This window comes from Petromyzon marinus, chromosome 8 (assembly GCF_048934315.1).
Source record: "Petromyzon marinus isolate PM22_M1 ecotype Great Lakes invasive population chromosome 8, UKy_Petmar_22M1.pri1.0, whole genome shotgun sequence".
Classification (NCBI taxonomy): Eukaryota; Metazoa; Chordata; class Hyperoartia; order Petromyzontiformes; family Petromyzontidae; genus Petromyzon; species Petromyzon marinus.
The window spans coordinates 2,978,537-2,998,143 of record NC_133674.1 but is presented as its reverse complement, the minus strand read 5'-3'; the positions used below and the strand labels follow the sequence as shown (position 1 = coordinate 2,998,143).

General features: G+C 43.2%; 2 long non-coding RNA genes across 2 annotated transcripts; both read right to left on the bottom strand.

Annotated features, from left to right (window-relative positions):
- Positions 1–285: 285 nt before the first annotated feature.
- LOC142924084 (uncharacterized) lies at positions 286–5,817 on the bottom strand. The gene is made up of 2 exons (XR_012941225.1): positions 5,494–5,817; positions 286–1,694 (listed from the first exon to the last, which is right to left on the bottom strand). It is a non-coding gene; the product is annotated as an uncharacterized LOC142924084 (long non-coding RNA).
- Positions 5,818–7,874: 2,057 nt separating this feature from the next.
- Positions 7,875–15,923, bottom strand: LOC142924083 (uncharacterized). Its single transcript, XR_012941224.1, has 4 exons — positions 15,254–15,923; positions 12,031–12,153; positions 11,015–11,173; positions 7,875–8,548 (listed from the first exon to the last, which is right to left on the bottom strand). It is a non-coding gene; the product is annotated as an uncharacterized LOC142924083 (long non-coding RNA).
- Positions 15,924–19,607: the final 3,684 nt, after the last annotated feature.

Here is a 19,607-nt window from a genome sequence, read left to right as displayed (position 1 = left end):
ACTGCCAGAAAGGGTAAAACCTTTTGTTATTTTTCACACTGATTCTGGAAAAAGGTCCCATGATACAGCTTGTTTGGCTGGATGGGGCTAAATGGATGTGTCATAGGCTAGAAGAGAGATGGAATGATGTGGTACAGAAGGATGTGGATGGAGCTAATTGGACTTTGATGACTTGTACCAACAGTGTCAAAATCGGCCTCTGTGGAGGAGGTTTTCATATAAAGTCTTATAACTGTTTTCACAAGATCCCTAATCTCAAGCAAAAAGCCACCAGACACGAACATGTGACACATTTCAATGTTTATTTACCCGATTGCTACTAAGCATGCATCAATTTCCAATTGCAGTCGACAGACACATTATGGTTTGATGTGGAAAATAGACTGTTGCAGAGTGTGAATACAATGTTCAAATATATATATTTTTGAGAGCAGCTTACAGTCTTTTACATGATGAAGGATCATTGCCATTTATCATCCCGACCAGTAAACCATCTTAACCAATCAAATATGCTATGATTTTTGGAATACCATGAAACACTATTAAAGTGTTCATTTTTGTACATATTTTCATGAAATGTTTCCAATAGATGTTTATATAGTTTTCTTACACGCGTCATGTAGTTCACTATAATAATGGTTTTGATATCACGCCATTTACACAGGAGCGTCTCAGATAAGGGGCGTCTCAGATAAGTGCCATGCAGCACATTTCATGAGGTTATCTAAATTAAATTTTTTGCAGGCTCCTTGTGCAAACCAGTCTTGTTTTCACGTCGTTAGTAAAGCAAAACTCACAAACTCATGGACTGTGTTGACCGGGGGAGGTGAAGATAATCACCAATAACCTTGCCATGGACATACTCTAAGACAACCTCTGTAAAGGACGTTCTCCCTGTGGAACTCATCATCCCTTCTGGGTGCCCCGATCATTGCAGTGGTCCCCTAGAAGGCCAATAGACCCCCTCTGAGTACCCCGACTGCTCAACATCCATGGCAATTAATGTATGGGAGATGCGAGTTGATGACCCAGGTCAAAATAAAACAAGAATATAAATGTATCATACGTAGTTTGGACAACAATCACTTTGCTATCATGTATAATCAGGTTGGGCCAAATATTTAGACAGTGCATTCATTGTCCATTGTGTCAGTTTTGAAAGAATTAAGCAACATTGAAAAATAGCAAGCTCTGTCTTCATCTTCTGCCAATGCCAACATCATGCTCATGTTTGCTTTGCCAGGCCCGTTGACATGTATGGCAAACCCAAAAGTTAAAAACGCTATTGACAACGCATGTAAAAAAAAGACTTTTCTGATTTGACCCAAAATCCGTGTTCACTTGGAAATCATTTTTGCATTATGGTGCAGTTAAAATATAGTATTCAGCTCATTAAATTAACCTTTAAACATTAACTTTAAATCAGTTTTTGAAAAATATATTTATTGCCTTAATTAATTATTTTGATGTATAGTTCCCATAATATTTATATCCCTGGTCTATAGTATTCTGCTTGTGCAGAAATGTGTAAGAGACTACTGCATGTTCTGGTGAATCCAGTCCATGAACTTGGCGACGGTGCGCTAGACACCTGGCTGGTAAGCCCGTGCACAGCCAACGCCCCAGCTGGCGATTCCAGAAAGGAACCAGCGGCCGTTTGAGTCCTGGCAAACAAAGGGCCCCCCAGAGTATCCCTGCAACAGACACACACGACACCAATGTTAGAAGTTTACTGACTGACAAGGAGGCATGATGGAGCGCTGATTACAATGACCCAGTATAGGAAATGGCATGTCATGATACCAAAGAAGGCATATCAGAAGGTCCAATAAGTAGGTTTAAATGTTCAGTGCAAAGAGCAGTAGAACTGAGAGGCAGGCTTGAAATGTTGTGGGACTGGGATCCTGAATGAGGACTTTGTTGTGGAAGGCCCATTCAGGACATGGCATTAAAACTCCGCTCTCCTCTTACTTAAAAACAAACAAATGTCACAAAGGGTGATTAATGCACTCAGCAGTGACTTATCTGTGTGCTCCAGTTTCCTTCCACATATATACACTCACTAATTGGCTGGCAACATCTGGACATATATAGAAATGCAGGGCAATTGTTGGCGCAGGCTCACCTCCCTTGCAATATTCCAGCTTGGTCTTTGGCTCCTCAGCAATTCTGAGATGCAATTATCATGAACGACGCTATATAAAATGAATCGCTATATATACTTTTAAATAGCTTAGCAAATGTGCTAAATTATCAGTGACAATTTGCTTCATTCGGAAAAGCCACATAGATCAGAAGGCTGGGAATGCGTTCACGTCGTGCTGAACAGAGAGCTGTGCGAGTGACTCGAAGCGTGGCTGCCCCTGTGGCGCCCCAGCTGATGCCCGCATCGCTCGTGCCACTCTCCTGGACCACCGAGTCGTGGAACTACCCGCGGGACCCTGAGTCGATGCGACTCGTGTCATTGAGGGAGTGGCCGCAGGGCAAGGGAATGTCGGGTGCCCACAACTTGATCGGCATTATTTTCTATTGGCAAGCTTTAGGCAACCCTGTGATGAATTTGTATGTTTGTCTATAGGATACATTCATCATAGTAACAGGACTTTTCTTACCAAAATTTGTTCTTAATTATCATGGGAACTCAACACGTTCGTAAATAACAATGACCTTAAAATTAAATAAAAATGGAAAAATGTAGACTTTTGGGCAATGGCCCTTTTTCATTGTACAAATGGGAGACGGACCATTGCCCGAAACGTTGCATATAATGTTGTGTCTATTGAGGCCACAACATTACTGACTAATGTGTTGAGCTTTTTAGTTAATTGTTCTTGGGTACCACTGCCAACGCAGCAACAGCATTGCCAAATAATAATGTATCATCGGGTTAACTTATTAGTACTCCATACTGCTCAGTCTGGGTCAGCGAAGCATTGAACCAGTTCAGATTTTGCTTTCCACTGATACTAGCCATGACTGGTTATCAAACTCATGTGGCTGGCTTCCACAGCAGAGCACGCTGAACAACACTGCCATTGCCGTGAATATTACATGTTTATATTGTTATTATAACATACGATACTTGTTTCCTACCACGTGTGTTGATCTCGATTTAAAGCTTTCGTGACTGCAGGGATTAATCTTCTTGGTTTTTTCGGTAAAGTCACGTAAAAGGGAAATAATAAAATAATAATAAAACATAATAAAATAAAATTATCACGACGTTTTGGCCACAACACAAGCAGCCGTCCTCAGGGGAAGAAACAGAGCTGTCGGAAAGACAGCGCTCCAATGAACACTGCTAAGCTTGGCAGCGTATTTTAAGCTGGATGGGAGGAGCAGAGCGCCTTGACAAAGGAGTTTACATATCACCAGAATAATTTTGCATTGAAGTAGCTATGTTAATGTGAGAGATTAGCAGGATGTTAAAGTCAGAAATTAGCATGTAACTGGGAGATTAGCATAATGTTAATGTGACGAATTAGCATGTAACTGGTCACGGAAGTGGCTATGTTAAAGTCAGAGTTTACATATCAACAGAAGAATTTAGTATACATTGAGGGAAAAAAGTATTTGATCCCCTGCTGATTTTGTACGTTTGCCCACTGACAAAGAAATTATCAGTCTATAATTTTAATGGTAGGTTTTTTTGAACAGTGAGAGACAGAATAACAACAACAAAAATCCAGAAAAACGCATGTCAAAAATGTTATAAATTGATTTGCATTTTAAGAGGGAAATAAGTATTTGACCCCCTCTCAATCAGAAAAATTTCTGGCTCCCAGGTGTCTTTTATACAGGTAACAAGCTGAGATTAGGAGCACACTCTTAAAGGGAGTGCTCCTAATCTCAACTTGTTACCTGTATAAAAGACACCTGTCCACAGATGCAATCAATCAATCAGATTCCAAACTCTCCACCATGGCCAAGACCAAAGAGCTCTCCAAGGAAGTCAGGGACAAGATTGTAGACCTACACAAGGCTGGAATGGGCTACAATACCATTGCCAAGCAGCTTGGTGAGAAGGTGACAACAGTTGGTTTGATTATTCGCAAATGGAAGAAACACAAAAGAACTGTAAATCTCCCTCGGCCTGGGGCTCCATGCAAGATCTCACCTCGTGGAGTTGCAATGATCATGAGAACCGTGAGGAATCAGCCCAGAACTACACGGGAGGATCTTGTCAATGATCTCAAGGCAGCTGGGGCCACAGTCACCAAGAAAACAACTGGTAACACACTACGCCGTGAAGGACTGAAATCCTGCAAAGCCCGCAAGGTCCCCCTGCTCAAGAAAGCACATATACATGCCCGTCTGAAGTTTGCCAATGAACATCTGAATGATTCAACTCGCCGTGTTTGGAGGAGGAATGCTGCCTATGACCCCAAGAACACCATCCCCACCGTCAAACATGGAGGTGGAAACATAATGCTATGGGGGTGTTTTTCTGCTAAGGGGACAGGACAACTTCACCGCATCAAAGGGACGATGGACAGAGCCATGTACCGTCAAATCTTGGGTGAGAACCTCCTTCTCTCAGCCAGGGCATTGAAAATGGGTCATGGATGGGTATTCCAGCATGACAATGACCCAAAACACACGGCCAAGGCAACAAAGGGGTGGCTCAAGAAGAAGCCCATTAAGGTCCTGGAGTGGCCTAGCCAGTCTCCAGACCTTAATCCCATAGAAAATCTCTGGAGGGAGCTGAAGGTTCGAGTTGCCAAAAGTCAGCCTCAAAACCTTAATGACTTGGAGAAGATCTGCAAAGTAGAGTGGGACAAAATCCCTCCTGAGATGTGTGCAAATCTGGTGGCCAACTACAAGAAACGTCTGACCTCTGTGATTGCCAACAAAGGTTTTGCCACCAAATACTAAGTCATGTTTTGCAGAGGGGTCAAATACTTTTTTCACTCATTAAAATGCAATCAATTTATAACATTTTTGACATGCGTTTTTCCGGATTTTGTTGTTGTTATTCTGTCTCTCACTGTTCACATAAACCTACCATTAAAATTATAGACTGATAATTTCTTTGTCAGTGGGCAAGCATACAAAATCAGCAGGGGATCAAATACTTTTTTGCCTCACTGTATATATAAATAAATAGTGCATATTTAGTGTATCATTGAGTGCATGTTTACATGCTCTAACCCAAAAATCTCGATTATGGACTCAAAAAACCGCTGGGAGACTTCTCACTCAGACCCATAGCAAGACGATATCTCCCCAATATTCAAATTGTTCAAATATCCCCCGAACCAGCCCAGGATAAATTTAAAGATCATACTCGGCATTCTGAAGGTCCTCCGTGGCCTGACAATGATCACGTTGCCATGTTTACGCTTCTTACAAATATTTTTGCCCTGTTGAATCGATCACCAAACCCAAGTGACGGTAATGTTACGGTAAAAAAAACTCAGTGGGTGACCTCTGGGCACAGCATGACCTTGCAAACAGACGACCAATCGAGTTAAATAAACATGGGAAACGCACCTCGATGAACAGGCTGACTTCCCTGTGTGTTCGGACAAACTCGCAGGCAAAACGAACATGTCCCGAATGCCCACGTCCTTCAGGAACTGCATCTGGAGGTGTTGGCACACCAATTGCATCACCTAACAAAAGAGGAAAACAGCAGGAACGACGTGAATACATCATCGCCATGCAGCAGTCTACGCCCGTCAATTTCTCACAGCGGTAGTAAGGTCCTTAGGTGTCTGGGAGCACAAGGCAGGTGCAGGTGGGTGAGTCATAATTTCCTTCCCTTAAGCCAAAACTTATTTCAGGCTGTGCAAGAGATAATGACACAGGTGAATTGTCACAAAAGCCACTTAGAAAGCTGCCATGCTGTTAATGGTTAGTAAACTGAACTCACAGACCAGAGGTCGCTAAATGGGTACACCACAGTTAGCTGATCGGCAAGTCGTGTGTGATGCAGCAAAGTGTGGCTTTCAGCCGGCTCTTCCAACACATCTGGTCAACGTGGAAAAGTAGAATATGGGACCTTCCTGGTGTGGACTAATCAGTTTCAAAGACAATGCATATATTATCAGAGCATGTTTCCATGTTCACCACAAGTACGTGTGGTTAATGCAGACAGGATTCCTTGAATAAGGATTCTGTTTGGTGTTTTAACATCTTGACACCTGTTGTATTGCCAGAAAGGGTAAACCCTATTGTTATATGGAAAAGTAGACCAAATACTCGTAAAGAGTTCGCTCTCATGAAGGTCTTTTCACCAGTGGTGGTGTGACCAAGCAATTGCAGAGCTGCACTTTTATATAAGTCAGGTCAGAGCCAGATACACATTGGAGGATAAACATCCCAGTGGCTGGGCAATTGTTGTGCAATAATGTCAGGTCAAACTTACTTAGAATATTTACAGGTGCATTTTATTCATGCCGTATATATTAATGCACACATTGTGTAGTAGTATTATTAAACTCACCTTTAATGACGATGACCATAAACATGATTAAGAGTAACTATTAATGAATGTGTGACTGTACGATGTGGACGTAGCAGAGGGGCCCCCCACGGTGGGCGGTGACGCAACGCGCGCAGTGGCCCGCGTCACGTGGTTGACACCTCACGTGCACAGAGCGAGGCAGGCAGAGCCAGAGGGGGGGGGCATTGCCTAGGCGACGCTGGCGTCCTCGCGGTCTACTCCACGGTAAAGCTGCGTGTCACTTGGTGACCCCCCCACCGCCTCTTACTGGACACCTGTGAGTGAGAGCTTGATAGCGCTTCGGATTTCTCCAGGGTCAAAACAGATTTTGATTCCGAGTACAGTGTGCACAGCACCTGTACGACGGGTCCTCGTTTAACGCAGTAGATGCGTTCCTGAAAAGTGCAGCGCTAAGCGAAAATATTTCCCCCGTAATGAATGTCCACGCGCAGTCAGAATTGGGTTACAAATAACTTGGGGGGACGCCGCCGCGTTACCGTCTCGTCTCGCTCAACCGCGCAGCTCAAGAAAGTCGCCTTATGGCGGTGCGCGTTCCCTAAATGAAGGCAACCGCGTTATAGCGTGAACACGCGGGACAGACCCAGTTGTCGTGTGCGGGTCAACTCCATGAGATAAACTTGCTGCCGACTTCATGCGTTGTATACGCCCAGTGCTCAGCCAATTGTTGTGAGCGTCGCTCCTCTGCCCTCTGTTGTTAATGGAGGGAGACTGCACCCAACTGCCAAGTATCATCCTTCGTGAGCCTCTTCAAAACGCTGATCTTGACACCGCTGGAAGCAGCCATTGGCCTTGACCTCACCCCACAACAGTGCAAGTTTAACCGCTCAACATTAAAACACAACGATGGGTCACTTGCACCAATCGCACAGCATCACAGCGTTGACTCTCAGCTGTTGCTTGTGTAGAGGGGGTCAGATTGTCCAGACATTCGGTTGATACTAATAGGGTTTATTTGCCACTATTGCAGATTATTTGAATTCCATTTGTTTGGGCGTCAGGGTGGTGCAGTGGTCACGCCCGTGCATGGCATCTTCTGAAGGAGTGCCTGGCTTCGCTTTCCTAATTCTGGTCCCTTTCTCTGCAAGGGTTTACTCCCATAGCAAAACAACAACAAAAACATACACTGTAACTGGTACTAGTCAAACATCTGGGATTGTTTTTGTTATGCTGCCTTGCCCAAAATGGCATTTGGTGATAAAAAAATTTGGCAGGAATTGATGCACTAATGCAATTTGAACTCTTATATATTTTTATTTCATGACTTGCTTAGCGTTCATATTCTTGGTTCTTTCCGTAAAGTCACGTAAATAGAAAACAAGAAATAAAATTCAAATTAAATAAAAAAAATCAATAAAAAAACAAATAAAAAATAAATTGAAAATAATAAAAGCAAAAAACCCAGGACGTTTCAATCGCAACACAAGCGGTCTTTATTTTATTGTTTTTGTTTGGTGTTTACGTGACTTTACCGAAAGAACCAAGAATATGAATTCCTGCAGTCACGAAAGTTAAGTCAAAATTTGCTTCGCGTTCCTTTACTTTGCCCTCCTATCTGTTTGTATTGTTGTTTGTTGTTGTAACTTTCTGACTCGCCCCGACTGGACATCTGTGAAAAAGAGCTTAATAGCTCATCAGATTCGTCCAGCCTAATTAAAGATTCTGATTCGGACATTAACTGACCCAGTTTTCGCGTGGAGATCACGGCCAGGATGTGGAACAAAGGGACCCCCGGTCACACTCACGTGGAATGCCTAGGGCATTGCACAGCATTTAAATGGACTAGTTTTGTGAGATTGAGTGGTGGCTTAGGGAAGGCCTTTATTCAACAATGTATATCATGGCCGATAAGAATTTGTATAGTCATACACCATAGCCCACGATTTCCTGCACCGTTCATTCACTTGAGGAGACTGCGCATGGTGGAGATGGATGACCCTCGGTATCCTGTCCCAAAGTGATTCCAGTGGTTCAGGTAGTGGAAGAGTTGCTAGAGCTTCTGGTTCTTGCCGAAGCCTTGTGACTTTGGGATGAGAGCGTGGTAGGATGAGTGAAGCGTAGAGCTAAAGCTCCTGGAACATCCTGTACCCAAACAACACCAAACATTCAAAATCTTACAATGCTGCTGTTCCAGCACGAACAACATAACAATGAACAACATATTCTTAGTTTTTTCGGTAAAGTCACGTTGAAGAGAAACAACAAAATAATAAAATATATATAAAACAATAAAAAATTATCACGACGTTTCGACCATAACTCAAACGGTCGTCTTCAGAACAAAATTCTACTCACCTGGTATCGACAATCAAGGGTATTTCCCTGTCCCCAGACGACCTGCTTGTCAGTTTTGATGTAGTTTCCTTATTCACCAAGGTTCCTGTACCTGACACCATTGCAATCATTGAAGACTTAGTTCATCAAGGACTAAACACTGAGGTACCCCCCCTGGTGAGACATTGTTTAACCAATACATACTGCACTTGGAATGGAACTTTCTACAAACAAACTGAGGGCACCCCAATGGGCTCCCCCCTTTCTCCAGTTATAGCTAACATTTTCATGGAGAAATTTGAGACTGACGCCATCCAGACTGCCACTCTGCGCCCAACCTTATGGAAGAGGTACGTGGATGACACTTTTGTCATCTGGCCACATGGCCGGCCTGCTCTAGACCAATTCTTCGACCACATCAATTCCATACACCCAGCCATCAGATTTACCATGGAAGTCGAAATAGATGGCAAGATACCTTTTTTGGATGTCCTAATTAAAAAGAGACCTGATGGTTCAATGAGCCACTCTGTCTACAGGAAAGCTACCCATACGGATGCTTATCTGAAACCGGATTCCCACCACCATCCATCACAGAAGAATTCTCTCATCAAGACTCTGTATCATAGAGCCCAATGCATATCCGACCAGGAACACACAAGCAGTGAACTCAAGCACGTACACCAAGCTCTTAGGGCTAATGGTTACTCCGACTATACAATCCGCAAAGCTATCACTCAAACCATGAAGAAGAACCCTCTTGAGGAGCCTTTCAAAACCATCACTTTACCCTACATTGCTGGGATCACAAAAAAAGATCTCCAAAATCTTGAATAAACACAAGATCCAGGTCCATTTCAACACATTACATAAAATCCGTGATCTGGTTCCGTCTGTAAAAGATGTGATTCCGGACATACAATACCCTGGTGTCTACAAACTAAGTTGCCTCTGTGGTAGTAGTTACATTGGAGAAACCAAACGCCATGTCTCGGACCGCATTCGTGAACACAAAGCAGACCTTAAACACGGTAGGACCAACACCTCGGCCGTGGCAGATCATTGTTATAATTCAGTAGGCTCACATGACATTGACTTTTCCAAGACAGAGGTTCTTTGTAAGCCATCTGGCTTCCATGAGAGATTCGTTCATGAGGCTATCCACATATACAAGCACAGAGACAATTTCAACCGAGAAGATGGATTCTATCTTAGCAATCATTGGAAAGATTTGATAAACCATTTCAGGTCTTAATTGATTGTTCACGCTTACAGTGGCTTTCAGACAGCATACATTATACAAAATTTCGTCTCCCCCCTCCACTTTTCAGAATATAGATGGACTAGTCCTGGGTAAACTGCCAAATCGTTGCGCGTGGCGCTAACGGTTTTTATAAATAAATAAATGCGCCGTTTAAAAATTAATTTATGCGAACCAACACACCTGAAGACGACCGTTTGAGTTATGGTCGAAACGTCGTGAGAATTTTTAGTTGTTATATATATTTTATTATTTTGTTGTTTCTCTTCAACGTGACTTTACCGAAAAAACTAAGAATATGAATTACTGCAGTCACGAAAGCTTTAAAATCAAAATGAACATTTTCACAAATTCAACGTAATGCAGGTAATTGAGTGGCTCGAGGTTAATTTCAATGTCAGAGCACCGAGCCAATGCCATTGAGGTCCTCCGTTCAAAATTCAGTGAGCCATCTATCAACAAACGTTCCTGCGAATTGAGGGCAGGAATGCTGTGGTCTCAACTTGGTCACCAATGGCTGCTCAGTAAGCATAATGTCAAATGTGTTTTTGTTCACTGAAGCATATCCCAGCTCTGAGGGTTTGAATTCCATTTGACGTGTAATGAATTATCTTCAGCTTGGATTCCTGGTAAAGCACATCAGTGGCAACTTGTCTCTGAACCAGGGGTTCCTTGTTCGATAAACTGAGTTTCTGGAACATTCAAGCATCCTCAAGCGCCGTGGATAAATAAGAGTTTTATCGTTCCACTATTGTTTTGTGCACCGTATCAGCTTTAACAGGATTTGCCCAAAAAGCCTTAGCAAGGAAGGATGAGTCTTTGTAAGTTAGCAAATATAGAGAATGGAGACCTCAGCATGTAGAGATCTCAACCACAACTCTACCTGGTCTCTGTTATTTATTTAATGAGCCAGCCCTTGCCACAGAGGTTATACGAATGAACCTTGCATGCCACAGACAGGGCAGTGAACGGCAGTTGCTGCTATTGTTTTGGTTGTTTGTAGCTTTTTTTACCCAGCGATGGCAAGCTCGTACTCCGAGTGCCTATAGAAGGAGGCTGGGTCAAAGATCACGGGCCCTTCATGAATCTCTGCAGCGTTCCCAGTCCATAGGTCACCGTGGAGCAGTGCCGGAACCACCTCTACATCCCGGAAAAAAATCCCCCAACCGAAGCTGCACACCACGCAAAAAACAACACCACTTTATTCATGATAACGTTGTTTTCGAGTTAGATCGCATAAATTTACATGCGTCGTACACCCACCTCCAATTGCCATTAGGCAATTGCCAGAGGCCAGAACGCTTCTGGCAATTGCTTGATGATGCTGGGTGTAATCACCAGCGAAAGGTCGTACTCGTTTGAAAATGTTCTGCGTTTCCTCTCTAACACACCAGAGTGCCGAAGCAATAACATAAATGGCACGTTCTGTTCATGTCAGAAACATTACTAATGGGCTGTGTTGGGTGGATGTGGGTGTACGACGCATTTACACTGACACGATCTAAGCCAAAAAAAACTTTATCATGAATAATATTGGTCGCGAAAGCCTGCGTGTGAAACACCACTTTACCTTTAAAGTCACCTCGAAAACCCACTGCGATCAAATGGGTTTCCCATATGGCTGTGCACATGATGAGCTACACTGCTACATGTATTAACTCTTTCCTGCTCCGAGATGACTGCAAGTTGCGGGGTGCATCCCGTTCACCGCTGAATCTCGTGTACGTCATCGGAACGTAATAGGAAGTAAATATTAAAAAAACTTTATTAGTACCGAGGATCCCACAAGGCCGTGCGGGAAGGTGTGTAGCACAGTTTGGTACCAGCTATAACAGAGTGCTGTCCTGTCGCTACGGTGCTCTGTGGCGAGTACAATGTCTTTAAAAACAACGGCGCTATTCCTCTCTAAATAAAATTACCGCTGAACCGCTTGCGCGTCCCGAGATTCGGTGAACGAGACCCATCCTGAAATGAGCAGTCGTCTCGGAACAGGAAAGGGTTAAGGGCGAGAGTGAAACAGCTTACGAACCTGAAGCCGAGACCAGAGCTCGCGGGTTTCCCGTTCACCGTAGTCCTTCTCTATCATGTCCAGCTGAAGCTGCAGTCGCTGCCGTGAGAAGAACGTCACCCAGTCCTCCTGCCACTCATTCAGCTGGTGGCATAAATATAGTTTTATTACGGACATTTAGAAACATAAGCAAATAATACCTACTTTATTTGGCCAATCCTTGACCTAAAACAGGGATATTCACTCATTTTCGGAGGGGGGCCACTTTCGCGAATAAGACATTATCAGTGAAAGAGCCACCTCACATTTAAAACCATTGGGGGGTTTGACAGCATGATGGGGTGTTTTCACTTGTGTGTATTGTCGGGGACTGCACGTCAGGGGTCGCAGTAAAAAGGACACCAGGGACTGCCACCGGCCCGCGGGCCTTGCAATGAAGAACACGGACTTAAGATGTCACCCAGCAACGTTGAAATTTACGTACAAATGGCTGGGTAATTCTTAAGACATAATTCGACACTCATGTTATGTACCGATTATCATGCTGTAGTCTTTGAACATCTCATTTCAGCCACCAATTGATATCCTCATAAAAAATACAACAGCATTGATCCTAATGATAGGTTCTGCACTTAATTCCCACACCTCCGTTTAGCACGGTTGGCTATGTACGGTGGAAAGGAAGTTCAACATACATTCATACAAGTCTGTCAAACCTGGCTGAGTGTAATTGGTAATTAGCGAAAACATAACTGATTATGTGAACACAGGTTATGCAAGATCGATCTCTGAGGGAACTTGAGTGACATCTGGTGATGTCAGTTGTAACTGTGTGCCCTGTTATCAATGGTACAACTGTGTGCAATGGAAGAAAATATATGCATTTTTTTAATCAAATATATTGTTTTATAAATTTGTGTACTTATGCAAGATAAAATGTACGCCAATCTAGTTCTTTTTAAAATGTAACCTTAAACCAATGTTACCATCATCAGTGGTTAATAGACTATTACACAAAGGACTCTCATATTTCTACGATGTAATACTAATTAGACTGACATCTGAACAACAGCTGATTTCACCGCTCCATGATAAAACTAATTTAATCAAGTAAACATTATTGCCGTTCCTATAAAACTTTGCTCACCCAGGCTGTCCTTCAACAAAAGGGTACATTAAATCTAAAATATAGTTTTTCTGGGTTAGATCGCATAAAAATAAATGAGCCGTTAAACCCACCACCACCTAACAGCCAATTAGTAAGGTTGTCACGTAAACGGAACATGCCAATCCGCTACTTGTACAGCAAACAGAAGTGTTGGAGAGAAAATCCACAACATTTACAATCTGAGTATGACGTTTCGCCAGTAATTACAACTATCATCATTAGGTGGACAGCCAAATTCGTAGAGAAATCCACCTGTTTCATTCCTTGGAGGGATAGATGTGATTACGTCACTTGTGAGCCCTTCACGAATTGGAATGTTCTGTTTATGTGACAAACCTTACGAATTGGCTGTGTCGGTGGTGGCGGGTTTAACGACAAATTTATATTTCAACGATCTAACCCAAAAAAAAACGATATTATGGATGATATTGGCCGCGAAAGCCTACGTGTTAAACGGGTATATTAAAATTTAAATGGGCTACAACCAGTTTCATGACTTTAAAGCGGAGATCACATGTGGGATGTAACCACAGCATATAGCCGTATGAATCCCACATACTCTACATCCTCCTGCCCAGGGTCCATACCTGTTGGGAGAAATTCAAGACTGAAATTTTTATCAAAATCTGTAAAGCACATGAGAACCTTAATTTAGCAGTCTCAAACTGACTGGGACCCCTGTCGTGACGGAGCAGCTGAACATTGCACAAAATCATCAACCCATATACAGATATATACCAAGGGTGACCAACTTTCCTGACCCTACCAGCAGCATACCATAATCTTCAGATGGCCGCGGGAGCCACAAGAGATAAAGATTAGCCATACAGAAGTTGACTCGTGTCGACTGGCTGTGGAATTTTGAGTTTAGAAATCTCAGTGCCCTGGGAGTACTCATGGCCTGCCTCCGATACCAGATTGTTCTCACTTCATATAAAGTTAAATTGAAGAGTTACAAATTAGCAGCGCCTCTGCAAAGCCACACTTGAACTGCCCAGGAGCCACATGCAGATGCCGAGCGATGGTCTGGCCAACCATGGTATTTTCTGTACATTATAGACTTGTAAATCTAGCGTATATAAAAAAAATAGCTGAAAACATTTATTTGAGCATTTACTCTATTGCCCTTTAATGAATGAATAGCAAAACTACATGAACTCTCTCCTAAAGCCTTCTTTTGGCTAGCAGACCTTGACATTTATCTCCTGAACATATTGCGATTATATTCTTGGTTCTTTCGGCAAAGTCACGTAGAAGGGAAATAATACAAATAAAACATAATATAATAAAATTCTCACGACATTTCGGCCACAACGCAAGCAGCCGTCCTCAGGTGAAGAAACAGAGCTGTCGGAAAGACAGCGTCTTAATGAACACTGCCCAGTGTTCACTGCCCAGTGTTCATTAAGACGCTGTCTTTCCGACAGCTCTGTTTCTTCATCTGAGGACGTCTGCTTGCGTTGTGGCCGAAACTTCGTGAAAATTTTATTATATAATGTTTTATTTGTATTATTTTATTATTTCCCTTCCACGTGACTTTACCGAAAGAACCAAGAATATGAATTCCTGCAGTCACGAAAGCTTTAAATCGAAAAATATTGCGATTAGCAAAAATATAAAGGGACGCAATGTTGAATTCTCTAAGTCTCCTTTGCAGAAGAGTTTGCCCTGATGGACTTTCATATATTACCCAACATAATTCATATAAAAGTACATTGCACACACATGAACAATACAGTTCCCTTCATCACAAAGATGGCTAAAACAAAGAGATGTGATTAGGTGTGGAAAATCATGACCGCTGGCTCACTGGTTGTGTTCATGTATGAAATAATGACAGCATGTGTGTATCTCATTCACTAGCTCAATCGCTTGATTTTTACGATTAATAAACAGCTGTATGAAATGTGTGTTTGTTTACACACAAATCGCCTGTTTACACATATTCATTAGATCCGATTAGCATGCCTACTCTCAGTGCGAAGGAATGTCAACATAATACATAGTTGACATGATGCTAGGGTTGGATCGGTGGGCCTAGTTTTCCACATGTTTTACATTTTCATGATTCAATACCGATAGTTTTCTCTTCCTTGTGAAGCCTCTCTCCAATCTTCCTGTTGTGAAGGTGCATTTCAGCCAGATGCTGCCCCAACAAGCCTGAGCCCCTGTCAGAGTGTACAACACAATAGACCTGTCAAAGAAAACATTAACTTTATCATGTCAACAAACCCCAAGTAATAATTCATATGCAAACTAAACTACATCATATTTGTCCAGGTGGTCTGTGGCCGAGAACCTCGTTTGAAAATACAAATATATCAGTTCACATTCTGGTTTGGGTGACTCAAAACAATATTCTTCTGGGGTTTATACAATGAGTGTTACTTCCTGGGAAGTCAATCCTATGTAGACTATAAATGACACCATTTTTTATTTTACCAGAGCTATTTTTCAGAACCGACCTGGCCACAAATGATAGCCTAACGAAGTGGCTTATCACATGGAAATTTATAGCAGCCAAATGCTCAAAATACTCATGTTTCTAAATGTGCAGGGAAAAACTGGAGAAACTGGAGAAAACCCTGCACGACCACGGGGAAAACATGCAAACTTCAAATATACAGCAGGCGTCAAGGTCGGGATTGAACCTACGAAGTTCAATATACCAGGCGAGGTAGTTAACATCTCCTAGCCACCATGGCGCCCCATTCTCTGACTTATCCACCCACCCACCCACTCGTAAAGCCACCCACCCACTCACTCACCCTGCCACGTACTGAATCTCTAAACCAACAACTCAACCACCCACCCACTCATCCAACCTCTCACTTGCTAAACCAGCCACTCACCAACCCACCGACCCACTCATCCACCTATTCACTTTAAATAGTTCAACTACAATTGACTTAATTTAAATTCACCAGGTAAGGCCCACTGAGCTATACAGATCCTTGTCGGAAACGATGTGGCATACAAATGATAGCTCAAAGAAGTGGCTTATCACGTGGACATTTATAGCAGCCAAAGCCTCTAAATATATATTTCTAAATATGCATGAAAAACTCGGAGGTCCCAGAGAAAAATCCATGCAACCACAGGGAGAACATGCAAACTCCAAATATACAGGCGTCACGATCCGGATCGAACCCACGATGTCCTATACAAATGGCGAGGGAGTTAACATTCCGCTACCCTGGCGCTCCACTCTGACTCAGCCTCCCACCCACCCACTCGCCTCCCACCCACCCACTCAAACACCCAGCCAAGCACTCATGAACCCAATCACCCTGGCACCCACTCAATCGCGAAACCCACTCACTCATCAACACACCCAGCCACTCACTTAACCACTTACCTACGAACCCACCTGCATACCCCCCACTCACTAACTCAACGACCCACTCACTCAACACTCCACTAACCCACCCACTCACCTATTCATGCCCCAAATCACACACTGACCCATTCACCCACTTAATCTATACCTCATGCACTCACCCACCCACCTGCGCAGCAGCCACTTATCTACTCACCCACCCACTCATCCTGCCACCTACTCAACCTCTAACCCACCCACGCACCGAACTACCCACCTACCCAATCACCCATCCAATAAACTACAACTAAACTATTTTGTATTTTACCAGGTAATCCCCACAGAGCTATATAAAACATTTTAGAAGTGATCTGGTTACAACTGATACGTGAACGAAGTGGCTTATCAAGCTGACATTTAGTGCAACCAAATCTTCTAAACAAATCTTGACTCTAAATGCGGAGGGATAAATCTGGAGGACCCGGAGAAAGATCCACGAGGACACAGGCAAAACATTAAAACTCATAATATACAAGCAGCAGGGTCAGAATCGAATACACGATTTCCTGTATACTCAGTGAGGTAGTTAATATCTCACCATAGTGGCACCCCGCTCTCTGACCCACTCACCCAATTACACACTAACTCACCCACTCAACCTCCCACATTAACTTACCCACCCACCAGTCACTCCCCCATTCACCCAACCACCCCCTCACTCAACCCAACCACGCACCAACTCACCTACCCACTAACTCACCCACCCATCTTCTCCCGCACTCAGCCAGCCACCCGCTCAATCACGTGCCGACTAACTTACTCACACACTCACCGACCAATACACCCATTCACCCACTCATTTCCCACCCACAATCTCACTACCCAAGCCAACCACCCAGCCCCTCACTCACTCACTTATTCAATCACTCACTACCCCACACACTCACCCAACCACTTGCTCACTTACCCATACGCTAACCCAACCACTCACTCACCGACTCACCCACCCACTAACTCATCAAAATTAATTCTCAACCACTCACCCAACCACCCACGCAATCTCATACCCACTAACTCACTCACCTACCCATTTATGCACTCACGCACCCACTTACTCCCTCACTCACTCACGCACCCACCAACCAACCCACCTACCCATCTCTTCACTCACTCACCCACCCACACAGTCAATCACTCACCTACATACCTACCCACTAATACTCACCCACTCATCCAACAACGAACTCACCAACCCACCCGCCGACTCACTCACTCAGGTACTAACCCACTCAACTTATAGCCCACACACTAACCACCTAACCACCTACCCACACACTCACTCACTCATCCACCCACCCAAACATCCACTCACCCACCCACTAATTCACCCACCCACTCACTCCCTCATCCATCCACTCACCTACTCGCCCATCCACTCACTTACTCAATGAGCCACTCACCTTCTCACCCAGTACTTACACATCAACTAACCCTGCCACCCACTCAATTTCTAACCCACCCACTCACCCAACCAGCTGCCCACTCCCTCAGCCACTCACCTACTTACCCACCCCACTTACACATCCACTTACCCTGCAATCCACTCAATTTCTAATCCCCCACTCACCCAACCACCCGCCCACTCATCTACTCACCCATTACCACGGAATTATTCACCCACCCATCAGTCAACCACCCAATAATTCAACCACTCACAAACTAAATCACCTATTAATTAAACCACCCACTACCTCAACCACCCACTAACTTAACCACCGAGCCACTCACCCACTCAGCAAGCCACCCACTACTATATCTCTAACCCAATTTCTCACTCACCCACCGCCCACTCACCTACACACGTATGCACTCACACACCGCTCACTCACCTACACACTAAATCATGTTTATTTTACCAGGTTAGGTCCAATGAGCTACATAGCTCGTTTTCAAAACAACCTTCACCACAAATAAACCGACCATTAAAATTATAGACTGATCATTTCTTTGTCAGTGGGCAAACGTACAAAATCAGCAGAGGATCAAATACTTTTTTCCCTCACTGTACATTGCGGGGGTCACAAAAATATCTCCAAAATCCTGAATAAACACAAGATCCAGGTCCGATTCAACACAGTACAAAAATCCGTGATCTGGTTCCATCTGTAAAGGATGTGGTTCCAGACATACAGTACCCGGGCGTTTACAAACTAAAGTGCCTCTGTGGTAGCAGCTACATTGGAGAAACCATACGACATATATCGGACCCCATCCGCGAACATAAAGCAGACTTGAAACACGGTAGGATGAACTCCTCTGCCGTGGCAGATCACTGTTATAATTCAGTGGGCTCACATGACATTGACTTCTCCAAGACAGAGGTTTTTTGCAAGCCAACCGGCTACCATGAGAGATTCGTTCATGAGGCCATCCACATATACAAGCACAGAGACAATTTCAACCGAAAAGATGGATTCTGGCTTAGTAACCATTGGAAAGATGTTTTAAACCATTTCGGTTCTTAATTGGTTGTATTTGATGGTGATTTTCAGACCGCAGACCTTTCGCTGGCACTGCCTCTTAATACTTCACACACCACGGTCAATGGTATGGTTTACAACATGTAGTATAATAATTAATAGTATAACATTGTAATGTTTAACATAACTCATAAGGCAATATATAGCATCGTAATTGCATAATGAATATACATCAGTGTGGTATATAGTAGTGTAATATCACAAGTCTAATAGTTTATAATCTAAAGTATAGGGTAGTGTAAAGTAATGCATTGTATAATTCAAAAGTGGAATTTGTCTATGATATGATGTTATACCATGTAAATTTTGATTTAAAGCTTTCGTGACTGCAGTAATTCATATTCTTAGTTTTTTCGGTAAAGTCACGTTGAAGAGAAACAACAAAATAATAAAATATATATAAAACAATAAAAAATTCTCACGACGTTTCGACCATAACTCAAACGGTCATCTTGAGGTGTGTTGGTTTGCATAAATGTATTTTTAAACGGCGCATTTATTTATATATATATAAAAAGACGTTAGCGTCACGCGCAGCGATTTGGCAGTTTACCCAGGACTAGTCCATCTA